This window comes from Ictidomys tridecemlineatus, unplaced genomic scaffold, assembly GCF_052094955.1.
Source record: "Ictidomys tridecemlineatus isolate mIctTri1 unplaced genomic scaffold, mIctTri1.hap1 Scaffold_39, whole genome shotgun sequence".
In the NCBI taxonomy this organism is placed as follows: Eukaryota; Metazoa; Chordata; class Mammalia; order Rodentia; family Sciuridae; genus Ictidomys; species Ictidomys tridecemlineatus.
The window spans coordinates 863,074-882,787 of NW_027522555.1; positions in this window are offsets into that span (position 1 = coordinate 863,074).

Here is a 19,714-nt window from a genome sequence, read left to right on the forward strand (position 1 = left end):
ATCCCTGCACCACCGCCCAGAGCTAGCTTGACAGCCCTACAGCAGGGTCTGAGCTGGGAAGACCCCCGCCCCAGCCTGAGAGTAACCCAGCCAGTGCTGAAGGGAGATCTATGGGGAGAGAGGAGCACTCCCTTGGGACAGATGGCCTGGGCTCCCAGCCTGGCCCTTCTCCCCCTAAATATGAACCAATCAGTAAATTTCTCAGCACCTCAGTCTTCACTGGTAAACTGTGAATTATTACACATATAGGTAATTACTTTATGTATAAAATTATATTAAATGTATAATTACATATAATTATAAGTAGTTACATAACATAATTATATATATATTCAAGATACAGTCATGGAATTTAGGGAAGGGAAACCATAACCCTCGCTTATTAAAAAAAATTCAGTTATGACATCAATGATAACGATGAGCGAGGTCAAGTTGCTGGGGAAATGGGGTCTTCCCCAAGAGTCTGCATTTGCGGAAATCCCTGCAGAGGAAGCAGAAAAGATTCGGCTGCAGTGAGCCAAATTCTCTGAGCAGAAGCCAAGGCTCCTCACAAAGATGGAAAAATCCAAGATGCCCTGGTGGCTCCCAAGTCCCTGTCAGGCCTGAAGCAGCTTCCAGAATCATCTCCTCAGCCTTCTGATATGCTCAGGATAAAGAATTAACCACCACCTTCTGGGTTGGAATATAAAAGACCTCAGATGTCAGCCAGGCTGATCAGTGAAGGAGCCGAGGAAACGGCCCACTGTTTCTGAAATGGCCAGTGGGGTGTGGGGCGTCTCCTGCCTTCTCTGATCAGAAGACACCACACAGGGCTCTCCCTGGGAGTCAATGAAATCCTAATGGCCAGCATCCGGCATCTTAATGTCCTTCAGAGGCTGAGGCCTTGCTGTCCGGGGAAGTCTGCAAAGCCTTCCAAGTCCACCCCTTCACGTCCAGTCCTTTATATTTTGGGACTAACTGCCCACCTCCAACAGGGAAGCTAGAAATGCAAGAGGCTGGTTTTCCCAGTCTCCCTTACAGCCTGGCAACTGACCTGCTCCTCTGGCTTGTGCCCAGCCTGGGCTGGGAGGGGAGTCAGAGGTGAGAGCGAACTGGGGCTACTGGAGGCCCTTTGGCCACGTTTGCAGTCTGGACTCCTACATCACAGGCAGAGCTGCTAGAAAGTCCTGTGGAACCATTCCTGTTATGTGCCCTTGGACCTGGTGCTCAGAAGCTTCCAGAGCCTTGGGAGCCCTGCCGTGTGGCTGGCGGGCCCCCTCTTTTTGGCGCATGCTTCCTCAGTCTGCCTGCTGCCAAGTCTCCCAGGTTGAGCACACCTCCTCCCGGGAGCCAGCGAGACAAAGCCTCTCTTGCTTCAGACAGGCATCTGCCCATGAGTTCCCACCTGTCAATCTTCGTCATGTGTCTGCCTCCTAGAGGTCGGGACTGGCATGGCCACTGTGGTGTGGATGTCCCCAGGGGTCCCAATGTCCCACTGCAGGTGGGGCGAGCCCGGGTACGCCAGGAAGTCCAGTCATGAGTCAGCCTCACTCTTTGGGCCCCAGGCAGGGGGTCTTCTCTCATATTCATTAAAGGAAGGGACTTAGGGTCAGGGTGGGCTCCAACTCCAGATCTGACCCTTGGATAAACATGGGATCCCTGGTGAGTCTTGTAACCACTTTATGCCCGTTTCCAAAACTGCAGACAAGGTCATTGTGAACAAGAACTCAAGTGTTTGGGGACAGTAGATGCTGCAATCTGGGGTACAGCAAGATGTCTGTGGAGGGTTGTTTTTCATGCTGCACAAGCTACTGGGTGGTGATGATCTGCATCTGGAAAGAGCCCATCAGCAGACACAGGAGGCCTGCATACAGTCCTTGGGCTGAGATGGCCTCCTGAGCCCCAGACCCTGCACCAGCAGATCCCCCACCATCCCTGAGCCCAGCAAACATATGGAGACTGCCAAGGCCCAGGGGACCACTGGTGTGGCCAGGAGCACTCTGCATGGGGAGCCACCTAAGAAACCCACTCCAAGTTCTACACGTCCTCTGACCAGATTTCAGACCCTCTCCAGGTCTCACACGCTCCCCCAACCAGATCTCAAACCCACCCCGGGTCCCACGTGCTCCCCTGACCAGATCTCAGACGTCTTGCTGAGCCTCCTGGTACTTCAGGTTCTGTCTGGAAATGGGGCAGCTGAAGGTGAGGACACAACCTCTGACTGCCCCCCATTTCCAGGTGCTCTATGAATCAGACTCCAGTGCACCCCACAATCAGCCCCGTTGCATTTCGGTCCTGGTGCCCTGCCGGGGGATGTTATGGTATTTACTCCCTAAACACATTTAATCTGTGATCCTCTTAACACAGGAGGATTTTCCAAACAGGATAAATTTAAGTGTGCTTGAAGTGGATTTATGAGGTTAACTGTAGTCAAAATTTTCTAGGGACAAAGAGGTTCATATCTAGAGCAACTGAACCCAAGTCCACCTGACAGAAGGGAGGCTCCATATGTCAGGGCCCCATCCTGCCCAAAAGGTGGGGCAATGTCTCTGTAGAAGAAACAGGATGTGGTGGCCAGTGGGGGACCTCCCCTCCTGCCCTGGTTCTGGAACTCCCCTGGGAGGCCTGAACAGGGTCCCAGAGAGCAGGGGGCCCTACTCAGATGCAGTTCCATCCCCAGGGTGCCCATTAACCAGAGGTGACTGCAAGCCCAGCTCACCTTCTGCAGGAGCCAGTGCCCCCTCTCAGCTGGGCTCCCCATCCCCTCTTGGCCAGCACTAACCCCACCCACCCACAGGAGGATCCCGGCCTGCCTAGAACAAGAGGGTGGGACAGACGGACCCTGTGGAGGCTCAGCACCCAGGGCAACCACACGTCACTCTTACGCTGATGACATTATGATCCCGCAACCCACAGTGAGCCCTGGAAGTCACAAACCTCCTCCCCCATCAGACCCACCCACCTCAGACCCTCAGCTTCATATCCCAGACTTCAGGACCCTCCAGCACCCAGCAACTCCCAGCCCCCATGACCATGAGGCCCTCTGGCTACCTAGTTCCCCCTTGAGCCCTGATCACCCCGACTAATCTTTGTCCCACCCTGTTGATGGCCTCCTCTCCTCTCCCACTGGTAGAACGGCCTCTGTAAGGTCAAGGACTGTGCATGGTTCATCTCTGTGTCCCCAGCCATGAGTCAGCTCCTGGCAGAGGGACATTGCAAATGCCTAGTCAATGCAAAGCAGCAAGGTCCCATGACTACTCCTGGTCATGGGGGGCTGGGGGGTACAGGAAAAAAGAAGCCCAGAGCCAAGACCTCGTGGCTGGTGGCCTGGAGCTTTCTCTCTGCAGTGACCACCATGGTCCCTGTGATGTGCAAGGCATGGTTGGGTACAGAAGTGACAGCTTATCTCCAGGGTCTCTACTAAAACAAAGAAAGACAAAAGCCCCCCAATCAACAGGTAGCTTGGAATGACCTTTCCTGCAACCCAGATCTCCTGGAGGAGCTTCTGACCTGGGCATTAAGTCAGGAGGTTTCAGCTCAGTCCTCCCAGGAACAGCCCGTGGGCTCTTAGGCAGGACCTCAGTCTCCCCCCTTGTGGATCCCAGCCAGCTTGAACCTTCTCGAGGCCACAATGGGCGTGGGCAGCTGGTGGACCACAAGGCTGGGCCCAGCATCCTGCTAATGCAGGCAGCATCCCTGAGGAAGGCCACGGCAATCCCAAGGAGCTGCAGCCACCCACCTTCCTGAGCCTGACCTGAGGAAGTTCAGAATGCCAGCGCCCAGCCGGGAGCCCGCATTCCTACCCCCTGCTCCCCAGCCCACTCGCCCTCTCCACGGGGGGACCTGCAGAAGCCACGCTGGGGTCCTCACAGGCTGTAAGGATGAGCTCACCTGGAGGTTTTTTGAAGTAGAATGGTCCCTAGCACTGGAGAACACACTAGCAGTTCTCAAAGTGTGGCCTGGGGACCTCTGAGGTCCCCAAGAATCCTTCAAGAGGGTCTACCAGGCAAAACCACCTCACCAAAGTCAGCAGGGCACTTCCACAGGTACAGAGTGGAGTTCCCAGTGGCTGGTGATGGGGTGTCACAACAGACCTGGTGCAGATGTGGGAACCTGCCTGTCTTATCTTTTGCCACATGGCAAATAGGTTGGCAAAAAGGGAACATAGGGTCATTTTTCTGTTCTCCCTCTCTTATTTATTTTTTAATCTGTTTTCTTTCTTTTATTATTTTGTAGGTCAGTCCTTGTATTTCTTTTAAAATCTTTTGTTTTCTTAAAGAACCCTATTTATGTTAAATGTGTAGTGGGTGTATTGATTAAAATGCACTAATATTTTAAGAATTTCTTAGCTTTGATTTCTAGTATAGAAAACATCACTAGAGACAACATGTGTAAACAAAAAGCTTTTTTAGGTACTCATTCAATAATTTCTAAGAATGCAAAGAGGCCCTAGGACCAAAGAGTCTGAAAACTGCTATTCCACACAGCGGGAGCTCAGGGGCCGCTCTGCCTCCTCGCTGTGCAGCCTTGGATGGGTCACTGATCCTCTCTGAACCTCAGTTTCTTCATCTGTAAAATAGAGGTATTCTATGAAGTGTTTGCCTCCATGCCTGGCCCCGGTGAGGTTCTCCATAAATTTTTGTCTTGTCCCTGCTTCATAAGGACAAGTGCACCTTACCCAGACAGTCAGACGAAGGACATCTGCTGAAGGCCAGACACTCTGCAGTCCTCGCTGCTGGATGTGAGTCAGCTGTTTTTGCTTTCCTGACATGCTCTGAGTCTTGGTGGTGGCTGGTTTTTGAGAACCACTGATGTGGGCCTTTAAGAATCCAAATCTTGATGATGATTCAAAAGTGCTTTACCTCCTTGGAATTTAATGAAATCCAGGTTCTTGGATGGGAAAGGACTCCTGGGAATGGAGGGAGGTTCCAGAAAGAGAAGAGAGGGGCCTCTGGCCAGCCTCACAACTTCTTTTGGACTTCCAGGAACAAATTCTTCCTTGAGAGGCGTTGACTGGCCTCTCCTGCCAGCAGAGGGCCAGGGTGAGGGGACTGCAAGCAGAGTGCTGAGTGCTGAGTGCCCCTCAGCTGCCCACAGCCTGCCTGGCTTGCAGCCTTGGGTCCTGCCCTGCCAACGTCCCTGTCATCATGCTCCCTCCCTTCAACCATGGCTGACGCTGGTGGCTGGGAGCCATCTGGAGCTTACAACAGCGGCCCCGGGGCTGTCCCCAGAGTAGAATTTTCAGGGTCACCAGGGGTGGGGAGGGGGAAGAGGCTTCTTATGAAGACCTAAGCTGCTCTGGGATGCTCCGCCAGGCTGCCCGCTGAGCCTGCCCCCTTCCTCCTCGGTGTTTGTACATTTTTCTCTTTTCCTTATAGCTGACTCTTGGCAACCTTAAGACGTCCCACAAGGATTGTCCCTTCCAGCCAGCAGCACCCAGCTTTGGGAGCCTTTGGACAGGGCAGCTATGTTTTTCCCATATGCCAGCCCTTTCCCCAGCTGGGAGGGAGGAGAGGACCCCACACCTATGCCGGAGAAGCAGGAGCCTGGGGAAGGGGCTGAGAAGCTGTCAGAATCCAGTGAGTCACTTACGTCCAAGCCAAGCCGCTGCAATCAGAGGCCATAGCGGATACACTCTCGCACACGCACCTGTCACAAAACCCTTGCGGGGGCTCGGGAGACCACAATGGTGCAGGGCAACCATAACCCATACAAACACACCGTCCTTCCAAGGGACGTCTGCCCAGCGACCTCATCCAACCTGGGACAGTCATCTTCACATAGCCTTCCTTGCCTGACCTTGAAGGTCTTGGTCTTCCTTGCCCCCGCCCCCCCAGGTATCCGCCAGCTCTATGGCAGCATGCACATCTAGAACTGCAGAGTCCCTGTGACTCCCAGGGGATGTCACCATCCCTCAAGGAGTCTTGGGGGTAGGCTGACGGGTGTCTAGCCCTCCTCCTCCCATAATCACGAGCCAATTCACCTCCTTCTCACTGGTGTGGAGAGGGGTTTCCCAAGCCACATGATCTAGCAGATCCTCAGGAGGGTGGCAGATGGCCTCGCAGGTGAGGGAGCGAGCTCCACCCCATGTGGGGAGCGCCATTGCCACTGGCCTCTGCTCACTCAGATTCTGCAAGCTTCCACATCCTTGTGAGGAACTGGGAGAGCAGTATCCCCTGAACAGCTGTGGCTTTCTAGAAAGCACCAGAGAAAGGAGCTCAGGAGCAGTAGAGAAAGCAAGGGGCCCCTCTGCTGTCCTACTTGACACTGTCATCCCTCCCCAGCCAGGAAGGGGCCACAGTGACAGGCAAGCATGTCACCAAGCACCAAGGAGCCAGCAGGGGTGCCCCGGTGCTCCTCTTCTGGTTCTCAGTGGGTCATGAGAATCACATGAGACTAAGAACACCAGGGTCTCTTCTGGACCAGGACCCCCTTTGGGTGAAAGAAAATTCCAGAAATCTTGTGGAGCCACTTAGAGGCTGATCTGTTCATCTGAGCTGGTTGGTGACCAGGCAGGAGCTACTGGTCACCAAGGGCTGCCTCTTGCACTCTCCCCTCCCTCCGCTTAGCAGCCTGGATGCTGCCTCCTGCTCCTCCCTGGCCTGGGCCTTGCTCTGTGGCCTTGTGCACTGGGCTGGAAGCTCAAGAGACATTGGCCATGCTCCCTGAAAGGCCTTGCTTTCCTCTATTTTCATGCTGGCCCATGTGCTGCTGACCGGATCTTACAGCCGAATAGCAATGCGATTAGCATATGATGGATTATCCTGCTAGGAAGGCTCAGAATACACTGTGCCTCCATAGGGTGGAGGCGGAACAGCACAGTGGAGAGGAAGACAGAAGGGGGGGCCAGGACCACTTGGACTGCAGCACTGAATGAGGTCCTTGTTGCCTGCTCCGGCCACGGTTGGGGGAGCCTGAGACCCAGGAAAGCTATGCAGCCTGCCTGGGTGGAGTGGGCCAGGGGCCACACCACAGCCTACGCCCTAGTCACCCTGGTCTTGGGTGACCCCGAAAGTGCACCCTTCTCCACTTGGAGCCTGGCTCCTCAGTGCCTGGGCCCTCCCCATCCTTGGGACCCTTTGGGGATCACCTCTGGAGCTGACTCTGGCAGACCTGTGTCCTGGGAACGTCCTGCTGTGTGGGAGTTATTTGCCTGGATGAGGCATAGGTCACCCTGTCGTTTTCTACTCCAGGGGACTGAATGTTCACGTCCCTGATACTTGGTGTGTTGAGACCCTATTCCCCGCATGATGGTATCTGGAGGGCAGGGTCTCTGTAGACAAGACAGGGACAGAAGCTCACTTGCCTCCACCCTGTGAGAAACACGTTCCTGTTGTTCAGGATCCACTCGGTCTGTGTCGTCACCACAGCATGAACAGACGGAGACGCCTGCTCTGAACGTCCTTCCTGCAACAACGTGGTTGCTGCATCTCTGTTCAAGAAGCTCAGGACACTGTTGATCTGAATCATCATGTGATGGGACCTGGGGGGATGGGGGTTCGGGGCATTCTTGGGAGGGACAAGTCGAGAACCTGACAGAGCCCCCCCTGGGGAATCAGCGGATGCAGGGTGGCCACTTTTACATTTGTCTGGCTCCTGGATCTGAAGGTGAGAGGAGTCTGCCCCTCTGCACTGGAGACTCAATGACAGTGTCAGTGTCTCCACCCCCAGCTCTGCAGCAACATTATTGCAACTCTGTAGAGGGGAAGTGGATGTCAGATGGGAACTGTATCACCTCACAGGAAGATGGAGCTGCAGGTCTTTTCCTGCAGAGGAACTGACCAGAGCTAGCTAAACAACGCCTCCTGCACCCAGGGCTCGGCCTTTGGATATGAATCCGCTGGGCCAGCGTCAGCACTAATAAACACTGCTCCCTGCTGGATGCCCTGGTGGCCAGTCTCTCTGCATGAGATACCACAACACCTGAGATCAGGAAGCCCGGCTGGGAGAGAGGGGATGATGGTGTGGCAGCTGGGTGGAGCCAAACAAGCTATGAGAGGTCACAGGTGGACACACTGAAGCCACAAGGCAGAAACCACCCCTTAGGAGAGGCCCAGCACGGTGCTGGTGGACATCGACCTGTCTGCATTTGTCTCTGGTTTGGACACCCAAGGTGTCTTCCCTGCTGGCTCATCTCCCTTCTCCCCGGCCATGCCCCAGGCTTCTCCTCTCTCCTCTGATCTTGGGTGCACCCCGGTGCAAGTGGCTGCTCCGATGGTCCCTGCAGTTGGCCTCTTGCTGCTGCTCTGCTTGGCCCCCTGATGACCTTCCTAGAACCTCTGCTCTGGGAGTCCCACTTCCTAGAGACCCTGAGCCCACTGCAGTCCCAATCACATGAACAGTGAGCCCAGAGGGGACTCTGGCATCCCTCTGCTCTGGCGTTTCTTCCTGGCAGGGTATTCTTCCTCTCCGCCTCCCCCTACATCCTCCTTGGTCCCCTCAGTGTCCAGTGATTCTGCAGGAAGACGGTCTCATCCCCCTTGACGTAGGATTCCTCCAAGTCACCTTCAAGCGGATGCTCTATTCTTCCTGTCACACTGCGCTCTGGGGAAGAGCAGCATCTGGGTCCATTTCCTGTTCCTATAACTGAGAACCACAGACTGGGTAATTTATGAAGACTGGAGTTTTATTCCACTCATGGTTGTGGAGACTGGGATATCAAGATCCAGTGGCGACAGCCACTAGTCCATGAGAGGATTAATTCCCTCTTGCAGGCAGAGCCCTGTGACCTCATCACCCGCATCCTGAGGTCCCATCTTTTCCCACCTCAGAGCTCACACTTCAGCTTCGATGGAGACATGCAAACCCCAGCAGGAGCTGGGGCCAAAGCTGCACCCCATTGCCTGCCTCACTCCACAACCCCCACTGTCTTGAGTTCAACCCAACAGTGGCTAAAACCATGCACTTGGAGAGAGAGAGCCACAGCGTGCTATGAAGGATGTTCAGGTGACAGAATGGGATGCTTCCTGCCATTCTTTCGTGAAAGATCATCTCCATATCTTCTTCACAGAGAAAGGTTACATAATAAATTCACAGACATTATCTAAAGGACACAATCGTGGGGAAGTTTTTATTCTTCTTGCCCATTTTCGTATTTCTTGGTAAACACGAATTATTTGCAAAAAATGACAAACTTCATCAAAGCAAGGCAACAAATTCCTTCCAGGTGTTCAACAATCATCTTAAAATTCAATGTCTTAATCACTCCTTGTATGTAAATGAATTACAGGTGGATCAACAATTTAAAAGCAGAAATTGAAACAATGAAAGAATTCAAAGAAAACATGGAAAGGTTTCCTCTGATAACCTTGAAGTAGGTAAGATTGTTATGAGCAATTTACAAAAACCAGAATCCACAGAAGAGAAAATTAATTAATCTGATAGCAGAAAATGTAATAAACAGGCTTATCCAGGGGTAAAGCCCTGGGGGTGGCTGTGGGTAGGTGGCACCTGGCTGGAGGGGTGGCTCATGGGGCTGCCCTGGAAGATGCACCCTCCCTGCACACCCCACCCTGCCTCCCTGCTCCCCGATCCCACCATGAGCCGAGCAGCTCCACCTCCCAGGATGTGCTGCCTCGCCTGGGCCCAGAGCAATGAGTTGGCCAACTGTGGACTGAGATGCTGAAACCATGAGCCCCCGATAAACTTTTCATCCTCTGAGTTGTTCTTGTTTGATGTTTTACTCACAGTGACAAAAAACTAAAACAGAGAGCAAGTGGAGAGATTGGAACAGACGTGGAAGTGAGAGACCCAGGGGACACTGAAAGACCCAAGGGACACAGAGAGGCAGGGAGGTGGGCAATGGACAAGGACGGGGTGTGAGAGGCTGGATGGGTCCCAGGTCTCTTGCAGGACCTGCCTCCCCCCCACCCTGTGGACTGTGCAAGAAGCCACGATGCCTTCAAATATACAAATACGCGTCCCTGTAGCCAAGTTAGCTCAAGCAGCTCTCCCCTGAGACGTGGCCCATTCCAGACGCCTCCCAGCCTGGCCGACCTTGCCCTCCAGCCTGTCTCCTGAGCTTCCCCAGGACAGAGCCCTCCAGGCGTCTCTGACACTTGCCCCTTGGTGTCTCTCCCTTTTCCTCTTTCTGCACCAACCCCTTGCTCTCCACATTGCTCCGTAAGACAGCACCTTCTCCTGACCCATCCTCCTCTCCTCCCTCTGCAAATCTCCTTCCCCAAAGCTGCACAGAATCTCTTGGATTTGTTACTCTCTGGAACAGCCCATTGGGCTCTGCCTGGCATAAGAGTTTTATCGAAGTTATTTTACTTATGGGCTAGAGTTTCAGCTCCCTGAGGGTAAAGAGTGTTTCTTAGTTCTCTGGGAGGGCAAAGTGTTCCTGGGTGTTTGGATCATTGAGGGAAGAGGAAGAAGGCACATCACGGCTATGGAACAAAGCCTCATTCCGTTCCTTTTTTACTTATCTCGCAAATAATAAAAATGACAAACACCAGTTCCATCTGCCCCCTGCCAGGCACCCTCCTAAGGGCCCTGGCCTTTGCTAGCACAGAGATGGTAGCGAATCCTGTGTGGAGGGTGGTCATGCCTGACACATTGGTGAAGAGACTTGCCCAGGGCACAGAGTGAAGGACAGAACCCTGACGTTTTTCCAGATGATGGTTCTAGGGGTCCACGCCGTTAGTCACATGGCCTGAGAAGGGGCTGAAAGAACAGTGGGAGACACTGCTCTGGGGTCTCGATCAGCAGCACAGGATATATTAATAGTAAATTCTTTGGGATATTAATCATGTTCTATATTTTTCAGAATGAAGGAAAAGTGAGGTTGTGGTGAGCAGGGCCTGGGGGGAGGAGCTGACACACTCAAGCTGTGGGGAGAACAATCGGGAGGAAAGAGAAATGCGACTTCCTGCACCTCCCATGGATCCCGAAATCCTGATCCTCCCTGGTTCCTTTCCCGCCCCACTGCTTCTCTTCAGCCAAAATTTATAGACGGAAAACACGTGTCCCACTGTGCTCAGGTCCCAGTTGACCACACAGACTGACCGGACGTGGATGCATCCAAGCTTTAGCAGGCCCAGACATGCCCCTTCTGGATGCTGGGACTTCAGAGGGGAGCACCCTCTGTTCTCCTCTGGAGGAGCAGTCCCTCCTCTGACAGTGGGCAGAACAGTCTCCTGTGCAGCAGCTGCACCAAAATAGAGGAGTGTGGGGGTCCATGAAAATAGAACGGGGATCAGTGGAGCAGAAGCAGGGGACTGTGGGGGCGGAGAAGAAGGGAAGAGCAACAGCAGGATGAAATCGATGACATTACGCTGTGTGGGTCGATGGACACACCACAGTGGATCTACGTTTGTGTTCTGTGACCTTAAGCACGTTATTTAACATCAGCTTCTTGCTTACAAAACTGAGATCGAAATATGTTTGTCCTGTGTTTCAAGCACACTGAATACGCAAGGTTCCTGGGACAGCACCAGGCAGAAGGCACACCCTGAGAACTCTTTAGCCGTGGTTGGTAGGTGTCATGGTCTGAATGTGTGTCCCAAAGCCAACCCCAACACAACAGCACCAAGAGACGGGTCCTTCAAGAGGAGAATGTGTTGGGGGGGCCCTGCCTGTGTTATCAATGAGGAGGTCCATCTGCTGGGGAGTGGGTTCATTATCACAGGAGCAGGCTCCTTACAGAGGTTACAATGGGACCTCTCCCTCTTCATCCCTCCCCCGTGTCATTCCTCCCACCAAGTTAGGATGCAGCAAGAAGCACGTGGTCCTGGGCTTCCCAGAACCCCTGGGAAATGATTTTATGTATAAATTTCTCCACCTGTGATGTCCTGTTACAGATGAAGTTGGTGTGCAGGGCACCTCTGGTTCTGCCCTGGGAGGGGAAGGACCTCAAAGCCCACAGCAAAGCCAGTGAGGATTCCTAGGGGTTCCCCAGGCTGGTCACTCACTGACTCACAGATGTGGCCCAAGTCCTGGATGGAGATGACCCTCCGTTAAGAAAGCAGGGAGAAGAGACCACAGCATCGAGATCCTCTGCAAGAGGAGGCCCACTGCGTGGCCTAGGGCAGAACTTCACATAGGCTGCAGTCTCCAAAGAGAATGGCAAAGCACGTGTGGTTCTTGTTTTTTCAAGTACTTCAAGCAATAAAAACAAAATAAGGACATTATAGGAAAACTCGAGAAGTATTGGAAAGTTTTAAATTCATTCCTTTCATGATCCCTCCATAAGAATTCCATTCCTATTATAATTTGGTGGTATGACTGCTCAGGTCTTTAATAGTGAAATGAGCCAATGACATACAACCCGTAACTGTTGGTGCCTGATTTTTTAATCGAGCACCATAACACTAGCTTTTTACTACATTTCTAAAATCTCTTTGCTGACTTCTGGATACAGATGGTGGATTCAAGTGGACTTGGGTGTTCTCCCTCTTCCCCAAGCCAACACAATGAGCCAAAGAGAATGGAAATAATTGAAAAGAGGAAAACAAACCCAAATTCCCCAGGAACGGAGAGAGTTGTGACTTCCTGACTTACCCTTTGGAAACTGGTAGCCGGGGAGGGTTCCAGTGAGCATGTCTCACTGTGGATTCTAAGCTGGCAGGCTCCGAGAGGGGAAGCGGGGACTTGAGAGGGAATGGAGCCTTGGAATTCTTATAACACCCCAAAGGCATGGGCAGCCCCCTCAGGGGCTGAGAGACCTGCCCGGAAGGAGGCATGGAAATGCCTAGAGAGCACCTCAGCAGCCCCTATCAAGGCAGCAGGAGAGCAGGGAAGCCACCGGAACTCTCCTAATGGGCTCCAACTAAACCTGTAGTGCCAGCAGCCACTGTCCCACCCTCCCACCACAGGTTCCCAACCCTCACCTTCACATTAAGTGGCGTGTTCTGAATTAAATATCAAAGAGGAAATAATGAGGTGAAGTCCTCAGAGGAAAAAGGAAGTTAAGAGGGAAGCAGACAGGTATAAACTGGTAAACCTCGGAGAGAGGGAAACCGGAGACAGTGGGCTGGGGCTCCTCTGAGAGCTGGTCCAGGAAGCCTCTTGATGGGGCGAAAGTCCGGACGGTGCAGTTAGTCCTGAAGGGCTGCAGGTGCCTGCCAGGTGCAGGCCTCTCTGGGGGTCTTCCTCCGGACAGTGCTTTGAAATCCCAGGTTTTGAGGACTAAGGACCACCCCCTGATGCAGTGGGCTGTGGGTAGAGTCCAGGCACCTGTGCTGCTATCAGAACTCACCAGAGGTCCTCAGGTACCAGAGGGTGGAGAGGCCCATCTCTGCAGAGTGACTTCATACTTCAGATGTTTCACTCTGGTTCCTAATAAAAGAGTGATGACTGTCCAAATTACACAGAGATGCTTAACATTCAGCATGCAGATCGTCAAATTATTTCCAAGTAACAGGTGTGACAACATCACTTCCGGGGATGGGGGGTGGGCACTGCCCAGAAAGGGGAAACTCTGAAAGCACACTTTCCAACCCTCAGGTGACGTTGGACGGAGACCTCCCTGGTGCCCACTCCTCCTGCCCATTTTGAGCTGCCCCTCCTCCTCTCCCTTCTCCTTTCTTCTCACCCTCTTTGTTTTTTCTTTCCTTGATGTTTTCCCAGTAGAATCTCCCTATACGTTTTCCTGGCAGCAGGACACCACAAGAACTTGTCACAGGTTCTACTTCAGAACAGCCCCCACTTCATGCCCACCTGGATTAATGGAAAACACAGGAACGTGCATGTAGGGACATAGGAACCAAGCTGTGACCTCTGTCAGGCTGTGGACATGAATACCAAGGCATCCATAGACCTGGAGGTGGACTGAAGATGGAGCTGGCACTTCGAGAGTCTGGCTCTGAATGTCCCCAAAGGTGATGGTAAAGGACTGGCCCCCAGCCCATGACCCAGTTCAGACATGGTGGAACCGTAAGAGAGTCCTAGTGGGAGGTCCTAGATCCCCAGGGATAACAGGAACCTGTATCTTTCTTTCCTTTGCATTCTGACCATGGGGTGAACAGCTCTGCCACGCACGGCCAGCATGATGTCTCACCATGTACGGTTGCCGTGATGTCTTGCCACAGTCCCAAGAACCCCAGGACTGTTATGCCAGATTTGTGGGACCCCAATAGACCTCCAGGAGCCGAATCTGATGCAATCACACAAGAGTCTTTATTGAAAGCCCGAGCCTGGACTCACAACGTTCCCGATGCAGCAGTCCCAGGGAGTGATTCCCGGTCCTTTGTTCAGTGAGATTTTATAGGTTTTGGAGGGATTTTATTTGGTTTTATTGTGATGTCACAACATCACACAGCAAATCATTCCATACCACGGGAAAGTCAAACAACAACTCTTAACATTGATTAGCACATTCACTGGTGGGAACAAGTTGGGTAGGGGTGATTGGTTAGTGCAAATAGTTTAAACTGATTGGTTTAGGCCATGAGGGGTGTACGTGCTAAACTACATGGTTTCCCAACATGTTATCAACCACCATAAACTACTTGGGGGTCATCTGGCATCCCAGGTATTTTCCCTGTCTCATGCTGATTGGAGGTTGCTAGGAGGTTGCTATGGGCCCTCACCTAGCCCAACTGAGTCAGGGACACCTGGCACTGCAGATCTCTCCTGTTATTGACAGACAAACAACTCAGCAGGGTGGGTATGTGCTTAGGAGTGCTCTGTAGGTTTTTCCAAGGACAAGGGTCACACCCCCTTCCTTAGGCCAGGCCTTGAGGTAGAAGCTGCTGTTATTTATTTATTTTTTAAAGTGGAGTCACATTAGTTTCTCAGGACCAGCCCAGCACAGACGGAAACTGCAGAACTGTGAGCCAAAGCAACCTGTTCCCTTTCTATAGCCCAGGTGCTGCACGGAGCCTAGGAGAGCTGGCTGACACCTACATTCTTCCAGGGACAGCTCTCAGAGGTGCTGGGCACACGATTCCTTGGGAAAAGGACTGACCTCACACCAACAGCCTTTTCATCTTTCTCCCTCTTCAGCCCTCAGCATCCCCTGCACCCACATGGCAAGAGCCTATTCAGGTAAGAATACTCATGGCTATAAAAACTGTCACTGAAGACACTGGAGAAACCCATCCCAGCGTCACCAGGGAAAGTCGCCCCTTCATTTATTTGTTTTTTTCTCTTTCAAGGTTCTATATTTAACAGTTTAAATTTAGAAGCTTTAGGTTTTGTTGATTTCTTTTTAAAACGTTAAAGCCTGATTCTCAGAGTTGCTATCGATCTTCTCCTGCCCGTGACGGGGACCTGTTTGGGACATGGCCACCCCTGGACCACACACTATGCACAGAAACACATAAAGACACACATACATAAAGACACACAGACACACTATGCACAGAAACACATAAAGACACACATACATAAAGACACACAGACACACTATGCACAGAAACACATAAAGACACACATACATAAAGACACACAGACACACACATACCCATTGCAGCTTCTATGGGACGCACACAGGGGGCTCCCCCACCACAGCCTGCCCCTGCATGGGAGCCAAGTGTGCTGACTCCCCTGCAGGGACGGTGAGAGAGGAACTGCATCCCACCTGGTGTCCCCAGGGATGAGTCAGTGATGGCAGTTGGAGCTGGCAGGCACTGCACACTCCCTGCTGTCAACAAGGCTCAGTGGACAGTCGGCTTCTGCCCTACCGGCTCCCACAGGAGGCTGTGGGTGGGCCCTCTGCTCCTCACTGCATGGTGTCCAGCGGTCCATCGGGGCACAGCAGAGGGGGCAGGTACACCTGAGGGAGACAGGTGGGTGGAGGGCAGAGAGCGCCACCCGGCACAGTAGCAGCACAGTGGGTGCCCCGCCCTGGCTGAGAGCTGGGCAGGGCCCAACAGGAGCTGTACAGTGCATACCCTCCCAGCCATTCTGGGCACTGGCTGCTCTCCTGGGTATGGCTGGCAGGTGACCTCTCAGGCCTTGGCTGGACTCTCCACCCTCACAGCAGCTCTGGTCACAGAAGAGAGTCTCTGATTCTGATTGATGGGCGGAAGGGAAGCACTCTTCCTTCAGGGCACCTGCTCTCTGTGTTGAGTCTGGGAAGGTGGCTTCCCCCAGATCCCATGGGCTTCCTGGCACGTGTCTTCTGAGGCTCTGCACCAGTGCATGACCTGAGCACCCTGCACAGGTCAACCACATCAGGAGGATGGCTGTGACCCTCTGCATCCTGCAGAAGGCCTGTTTCTCGGGATGTGTCCCCAGGCTTGTCATGGGCCAAGGTTGAGGCCAACACCAGCGGCCTGTGTGAAAAGGGTCCAAGGCTGAGCCCACAGGCTTCTCGCTGGGCAGCTCTCCAAGGTGCTGAAGTGTGAAGGTGCAGGTGAAGAGCGACTCCAGGGCAGGGTAGGCAGAGAGCTGGCAGAGGGCCACAGTGGGGTCCCCTGGGCCAGGGCAGGAGCTTGGTGGCTTTTCCCTCTGGTGGGCGAATTTACACTGGAGATGGGCATCTGCAGGCAGGACAGAGAACACGAGGCAGAAACCAGAGGCCTGTGGGGAAGGCTGGGCCTTCCTGACTCCACATACCCAAGGTGGCCATTTGCTGTGCCCACCAGAGCCACTGCCCAGCAGTGGTCCTAGTGGCCCATGGACTCTGCAAACGAGAGGCAGAGACACATTGGGATAAGTAGGTCGATGTCTCCAGAAGTCCAGGGCTGGTTGGAGCACTCCACACTTGTCTGTCTGCCTCCCTGGAGCCCACCTGTGGCCACTGAGTGGATGGCTCTGGAGGAGCCCAAAAGGACAAGGATGTGGGCACCTGTGTGAGGTTCTTGTCATAAAAGCTGGGGGCTTCCATTTCATCAAGGTTCCAAAAGAGGGGGCCATGGCTGGTGGAAGATAGGGCTTCACAGGAGACACAGGAGAGCTGGGCAGGGCCACCCCTGTGGGCATCCTGATCCAGACGGCCAGATCTGGAGCTTTCTGAACATGAATGTGATGTCACTCGTGAAGAATTGCACACCATGAAAACTCGTATCCTAACCCAAATTATCAATGTGTGTAAAATGGCCACCAGGCTGCGTGCACCAGGTGCACCTGCGCATGGTCAGTCTCGGGGGCCTCGTCCTTCTGCACCTTGCTGTGCATATGCACAGGTTCCAAAATCTGAAAACACCTCAGACCCGCCACACTCCTGGCCCTGAGCATTTTTCATAAAGGGCACTCCACCCCACTAAACAGCGACTACTCTAGACCCGGGAATGAGGCAAGGGCTGGTGGAGCTCGGCACAGAGCCTCTTGCAGATGAAGGAGAAGGTAGAAGCTGGTGGCTCTGCTCCCAAGAGACTTTGATGTCCAAATGCACGTCGTCTGTGTGGCTCCCTTTGAAATGGCAACTCCAATTGCTCATTTTCAAATCAACTCTATAATTACTGATGCTACACAACATCTCCCAAATAATTAGGGAGCAGTCCGGGAATCACTGGTTATGAGATGTGACCAGAGTTCCATGAGGCTCTTAATCTGTGGAGTTATAAATAATGTTAAATGGCCAGGAGCTTCAATTAAAAAATGTTTACTTGTGTAAAATGAAAAATGAGGTGGGGGGAGCATTTCCCGAGCCAGAAACTGGGACAAACACTGGGGTAGCTAAACCCACCTTCAATCGCGTCCTCACCTCCTTTGAAAGTTTAAAGCGCAGAGGCCTCTTCTCCCTGCCCCCAACCCAGGGCTGTGTCACCTGGGCCAGACCCAGGTCAGAGGGTTTTCAGCTTTGTCTGGCTGTTCCTCGCCTGGAGGGCCTTCTGCTCCCTCTTTTCCTAACCATGTCTGTCCCCTTCGCTGGACGATGCCCCGTGCCCTCTGGGCCAGGACAGGACTGGACTAAACTGTGCAATAAGCTGAGAATCATCCCTCCCCTGTCTCCTAGGACTGAGCAGGGTGCAGCTAGGAATGGCACTTCCTGGAGTTGTAGGAAGCCACAGTGTGGCACTTCCCGGGGAGTCATGGCTCATGATGTGTTAAACATTCCCTCAAAGGAAACGGCCATGCCACTGCCTCTGGTCACTCCAGACACTAAGAGGCTCTGATGGGGAGGAGGTTTTAGGGGCAGACCGTGCACCTTTGGGCATTGGGCTCAGGCCTCTGTGGAGGGGTCGATTTTGAGTGGAGTCAGGACAGAACAAGGCACTTTGGCAGGTGGCAGGACCATGCCCATTGCTCTGCCACTTGGACGTGAGAAGCTACAGGTCGGAGTGGCCACAGTAGACTAGAGTGCAGCTGCGTAACCCTTGGAGTGACGCAGCTCAGAACCCCAGCATTGCAGAGCAGAGCCTGGGCCTCTCTTCTTTGAGGGCCACTCCCAGGTCCTCCTGGGCCCTGGTACAGATTGAAGCACCAAGTCAGTCAGTGGCCTGTGGCTGCTGTAGCAAGTGACCACAGACTTCGTGGCTTGGAAATCACTCAAGTTCATTGTCTTCACAGTTCTTGAGGTGAAATGGGCAAACCAGGTCTCACCGGGGCAAGGTCTGGGCAGGCGGCTCCTCCTGGAGGTGCTGGGGTGGGGGGGCTGGCCGATCTCACTCTGGGGTCACCTATGCTCCATGGCCCATGGTCCTCCTCTCTCCAAGACTTGTGTCCATGGCCACATTCCCTTCTTCTCTGATTCCTGTCTCCTCTTCCCCTCATAAGAACCCTGGAGCAGTGACTTTGGAACGGCCACTCACCTGGTGGCAGGGGTTGGGTTGGGCCACTTCCATCCCAGGAGAAGCAGTGGGATGTTCTGTGGCCTGCTCACAGTGCTCATGGGCCCCCGGGAGGCCCCAGGACCTCAGAGTAGTGAGTATTTCAGAGGTGGTGCTGAGGGTCTGGGGGATCCACTGCGGAGGGGAGGTCAGGATTAGATTGATTTCCTTGCTGACCTCCAATCAAAGAGCCCCAGGGAAGAGGCTGGGTCAGGCACACCCCTCAGGAGGCCACTGCAGCAACCCCGGGGACTTATGAACAACCAGCAGAGGCCGGGCTGTGAGCTTCGGGAGGTGGAGGAGGCAGATGGACCCTGGTCCTCAGCGGCCATGCAGGGGGATGGCAGGAGGAGCTGCCCCTTCCCAGGCCTGTGTGTTTGGTTGGACTTTCATCTCTGAAGCTCTTCACAGGAGAGAGCACTCCTACCTTCCCGGGCGGCTCCCGTCTTCTCTAAAGGTTGCTCGTGCTCTCTCTAGATGGAATGATGATGGATAATGGGCTGGGAAAGCTGCCACGGATGCCGAGCAGTGGTGAAGAAGTGGATGTCACAATCAGAAGCACTGGCAATTCAGACAGAAACACGCCAGATGAGATTACCATGGGAGATGCTCCAGGCCCACTTAATATGTCAACTCTTCTCCACGGCGAGGGTGGGGGGGCTGCTACTCCAGCGGCTTGGCCTGCTGCTGGCAGTCAGCTGGCCTCTGGCCTGCCCCCGGCTGGCCTCTGGCCTGCCCCCAGATGGCACGGCCTGGAAACCAGAGAGCTCAGCTCTGCCTATTTTGCTCTGTAGTTATTTTCTTCCCCGGTTTAAGAAATAACTCCGAGCAAAAATCACAAGTTACATAAGGTACCGCAGTTGAGGACCACAGAGACTCAGGCTGGAAAGAAATGTGGCTACTCCTCAGTCCCGATCACTTGTTCTCCAGGAGGGAACTGAGGCCCCAAAGAGGGACTAAGCCTTCCATCACCTAATCTGCTCCTGGGTTTTGACCCAGTGCTTTGCAGGTTCTCCTGCTGCTTGGAGTTATTTAGGGAAATTTAAACATCTGCTGCTCAGGCCACCTCCAAGGTC